The sequence below is a fragment of the Molossus molossus genome, unplaced genomic scaffold (assembly GCF_014108415.1).
Source record: "Molossus molossus isolate mMolMol1 unplaced genomic scaffold, mMolMol1.p scaffold_m16_p_3, whole genome shotgun sequence".
Classification (NCBI taxonomy): domain Eukaryota; kingdom Metazoa; phylum Chordata; class Mammalia; order Chiroptera; family Molossidae; genus Molossus; species Molossus molossus.
The window spans coordinates 79,444,451-79,449,739 of record NW_023425366.1 but is presented as its reverse complement, the minus strand read 5'-3'; the positions used below and the strand labels follow the sequence as shown (position 1 = coordinate 79,449,739).

Genomic DNA, 5,289 nt, shown 5'->3' with positions numbered 1-5,289 from the left:
TCCCCCTCCCCCGCCGCCGGGTCTGGAGAAATTGACAACCGGAAGTCACGTTGCAAATCCGGAAGTTTATGGGACACGTGGTTTGCTGCTTCCGGCGGTCATGAGAGACGGTTACTAGGGAGACGGCTCGGTCCTACTGGGCCAAGTGTGGCGGCTAGGGAGGAGGAGGTCGTCGGAGAGAGGTGGGCGATGCGGCCTGAGTGAGGGGCGGTCGGACGAAGATGTTTCTAGGAAATATAACTGACGCGTGCTGCATCTGACCCTCCGAGATGGCAGCCAGTGTCCCGCTCCACACGAAGGTCCCGATCTGGGGCTCTTCTCACTGGGCTAGAGCCTCGCCTGCCAGGGGGACTTACTCGGAGGTTCGCGGTGCGGGGCGTTCCCAGCAGGACACCTACCTCTGCCTCCCGCGCCGGCGTTCTGGGTAAAATCTATGAGAGAAGTTCGGCCCAGTGAACGCGAAGGTCCTGCGGACCGCTTAAGCAGGCATTTAAACGGGAGGTCCGCGGAGAAAACCCCGCTCTTCCCTTCCCTCCCGCTCGCCACCATGACTACGAACTACTCTCTGGCACTTAGGAATTAAGCATGTTGCTTTTCTAAGGACGCAAAACAACCACAAGTCGTTTTCTGTAGGTCCTTTCTAAATCACTCAGGGTATACCTTTAAAAATCGAGACCTTAGTTGAAAAATTAAGAAGACCCTACTACCTGTTTTCATCAGCTCCAAGGACTCTTGGGGCAGAGTCCCTCTGCCTGCATCTGACTGAGCCTACCAGGGGTTCTTCTGTGGCCTTCTCCCCCCTGGAGCGCAGCATTCGGAGGGCTTTCAGACAGAACCCTGACGCGCCATGCTCCATCTTCTAGAAGGGAACCTTTATTCAAAGTGATGATCAAATTCGTCTTGAGCGGATTGACTTTCTGAAATTGTGTTGTGATGGGGTTTGGGCAAATGTATGTCGTCTCTCCCTTACAAGGTGTACCCTGTATTACATGAGTGCTAATACCAAATCACTGGGAAACCGATATTAAATTAGTTACAAGTCATGGCAATAAAAAATATATCTCTGTTCCTTAGGAATATTGGCTCATAGATAGCATTGACTCAGCTCCAAAATTTTGTTTATTGTTTATTAAAAGGAGGAGGAGGAAAAGATGTGTGTGTACGGTGGTAGCGGGTGTGCTTTTAATATAAAAGCAATGGCATCTTACAATTTTACATCCATATCAGTGGAGAAAGGATGAATTATTAAAAGGAGGACAACTGGGTAGCCAGTGGAGAGGAGAAACAATAACAGCCCCATCTCACAGCTTATTCCGAAGTAAATTCCAGCTATAATATATTGTATTTTTTTCTTTTTAAAAACATTGAATATAGAAAGAAAATAATAGGTGAATATTTTTCAAGTCTACTGAAAAACTTTCTAAAAGTGACGGTGAAGTCAGAAACCATATAAAGAAAGATCTATCAATCTAACCATAGAAAATTTTAATTTTGCATGTTAAACAAAAAAGGAAAAACATTTAAATCAAAATTGAAGAATGAGTCACAAACTGGGAAATCTCACATTTTAACATGATTTAGACAGTGGTCACTTTATTGTAAAAAAGAGCTCATACCAATAAAGGAAAATCAGAAACCATAAAAATGATCATATCTTTTGATTCTCAAATCTTAGAAAACAAATATAGGATGCACATATTTACTTATACAAATGTTCATGACATAATTGCTCATAATAAGAAAAAAATTATCAGAATCCTAGATATCAAGTAATCATTACTCAATAATTATTAAAATGGTATATTCATATGATCCTTTAATGAAAATATATTTATTGAGTACCTACCTGTTCCAGGTACTGTTCTAAGCAATGAGGATAGAGAGATAAATAAACCTGATTTAAGTCCTTGCATTGTTGGAACTGACATTCTACTTGGGAAACCACAAATACATCCTGTCAAATAATGAAATAAACATAGCACAATGTTTTAATGACACATATTAGCCTACCTGGAGAACAGTGGTGAGGAGACTGCCACATTACAGAGTCTCCCAGTGGCCCAGAGTTATGGCTACAGAAGAGATGAAATGTGGTCTCAGGGAGGATAAGGCTATGAAAAGCTTTCAAAAGAATGAGCACCTCCTCGAAATCACCTCAGTGATGGCTACCACAGAATAGTTAATATCGTGCCAAAGAAACCACTACTGCTAGACAGACCTGGTGAAGGAAGCTACAATAGATATTACAGTCATGTTGATTACTGAGACTATGACAAGGGCCACAGGTTTTCTCATGATCGAAGCAGTGGTCCACTTCACAAAGGAGATGATCTAGCTATAAGTGGACAAGAGATGATCATTCTGGAAGTTGTCAGCTTAAATACAGAGACATAAGAGATAGCTTTAAAGGAAAAAGTTTCTACACTTCCCATTATGTAAAGACTAGTCTCCTCATAAAAGAGAAACTCACCCCCCCCCCTTTTTTTCCAGAGACTCACCTGTAGGCAGAAAAGATTCTTCACACAACAGATCTGGCTCCAGTGTCAGTAGGAGAAACTACTCTCCACAGAGAAGCAAAACTTACTCTTTCCATCAGTTAGATATAAAGAGACCTGTTCAGTTTTTGCAAGCATCAAGTTCTCCAACAGTTCCTTCATCAAAGGTGTTACACAAACGCAGTAGGCTAACTGAAAAGGCATTTGCGGAGGCTGCAAGCAAGTAGGCTGCTGAAAAACTAGAGAAGGCAGATTAAAATAATTTACCTGAAATTTCTTAGTATCCATAGTACCATTTTTCATTGAACAGCCAGAAGAACCGGAGTCCAATGCAACAGACAGCATAGAATTTATTTGAAGACAGTCAGCTAAATAGTCACTCTAAATCAATTGCATCAAAGACAAAAGAGATTAAACAGGTTTACTGACAAGACTGAGAAACTTTTGAAATAGTTGTGAAAATATTGATTGAAAGAGATCCGTCATTAGAAAAGTCCACACAGTTTGCATTGAGACAGAATTTACACGAAATAGATGAGCACTGTGTTGAAGAACTCAAGCATTGCATTGCCGAATATGACACCTCTTGTCAAGACTTTGGAGTTTCTTTTTTAGAAATTTACTTGCTCAGGCAAAAAATATAAATGTGTCTAGGTGTTTCCCTGGATTGTGTAAATCCTAATATCCGGGGTTTTGTGATGAAGAGAAGTACTTTATGATAGTTGACCACCTTTCCAATGTCAAATAAACATCTAAAATAGTCTTAAGATATTTTAATTAGAATTTTTTCATTTATAGGTAGAGTCTTCTAATCCATACTTTTTTTTTTCCCTCATCTAAAATGATGGATCAAATAATTTTTCAAGTCTTGGAGAACAGCTTTCTGTACTTATGTTCTGTAGTCTTCCACAGTATGTGATCATTTGTTTAATCATACTAGTGTACTTTTTAGAGATCATTTCACTTTAACATTTATAGTTTTTTTTTTTGCATTTCATAGTCAATGATACCATGGAAAATGTTGGAATTCTAAATTGCAATTTTATTGACTTGTTTTTGCTTGTCTTAAGCTTTGTAAGTTATAATGTGTTAATGTATAAGATCCAAATAAACTGAATACCTTGGTATCTTAGAGAATATTTGCTTTGAATATAAATACTCATTGTGGTAACTAGAGCACTTAAATCTCAAAAGACACTTCACAATAAAATCCTCTTTTCCAAGTATAAAATAAAAATAAAGAAAATGGCATGTATTATATATAAAAAATTAAGTTACTCTGACTCTCCTAACACACACACACACACACACACACACACACACACACTTTGGGATTTGAAGTGTACTTGCATAAAATTTATACGGTAACTTAAAAGATTAGATTATTTTTATTCTATGAAATATTTTCTTCAAGGATTCATAGTATTCTATTTGCTGATGTATATATTTATGCCACTAAGTGTTCGCTAACAAAAACATGTTATATATTTGTATTTGTTGAGATCCACCATTTATATAGTATATAGACTTTTGTTGAGGATCTAACTGTATTCCTCCACCCCACAATAGGAAAACATCTTTATTTTAGACTTGCTTGTGAAAATTTTGAAATGTCCCTACACTTTTTTTATACTTTATTATTTTAACTTGGATTCTAAAAGCTATGAACATATTATCTCTCTTTTTTTTTTTATTTTTTTGCCATTTCATTTTGTGACCAAGGGAAATTAATTGTTTAGGTATATCTGATTTCAGAGCTCAACATCAGTTCTTTTAAGTCACAACTTCTACATTTTGGAGTTCTTAATTTTGATGAATGTCTAAGTGATCTGCCCTTTGATTGGTTTGATCTTAAAATGTAGCAGAGTAGAGGAAGAATTTATTAATTCTTCCTTATATAAACATGTCCTATAGTTATCTTCCCTATGAAATTCATGGGTAGCTACTTAGTTCTATAAATGCTCTGTAGAATCAACTGATTAATATATTTTGGAGAAGAATATTTTAGCTAACCTGCTTTTATTCCTTTATGAGTAACCTGTTTAATAATTTGTATTTTTTATGCTTTTAATATTTTTCCTAGATCTCTTGGAATAAATTTTTAAACAAAACCCACCAAGCTATTTTTAAATGCATATCATATTCTTTCTATATTTATTTGATTTGGAATATGATAAATGCTCTTGATTCATTGTCTCAAGTTTCTTATTTTTGGATCAAAGAAGTTTTTTTCTCCCTACTAATTCTTTTTAATATTAATTATAATTTTGTTCTCTCTTTTATAGTCTTACTTAGTTTTATTTTTGTTTTTACCACCAACTTACTTATCTTTGAGGAGAAATGGGATTAGATATTATAATTTCTGTTTTTTTTAAGCTTTATTATTTTGAAAAATGACTTTATTTTTAATTTTTTAGTTCAGTGTTCAATTCACACACACACACAAAAATAAATAAATAAGAAGGAGGTAAGAAATTCCCCATATTCTCCCTTCCTACACACATGCATAGCTTCCCCCCATTATTAACATCCGCAACCAGAATTGTACATTTGTTATAATTGATGAACTTACACTGACACATCATAATTGCCCAAAGTCCACAGTTTAGAGTTCATTCTTGGTGTTGTACATTCTATGGATTGGGCTTAATCCTTTCTGTTTTAAATATAAAAATGTGCTAAAAAAATCACAAGACTTATCTGGTGCTTGTTATGAACAGAAACAATTCAGGACAGATGTATTTAAGTTTACATCAGTTACATTCTTTTTTGGAGTTCTTAATATCTTAAGGCA

General features: G+C 36.1%; 1 pseudogene; it reads left to right on the top strand.

Moving 5' to 3' along the window:
• Window positions 1-2,079: 2,079 nt before the first annotated feature.
• On the top strand, window positions 2,080-3,139 carry LOC118642053 (annotated as a pseudogene).
• The last annotated feature ends 2,150 nt before the right edge of the window (window positions 3,140-5,289 follow it).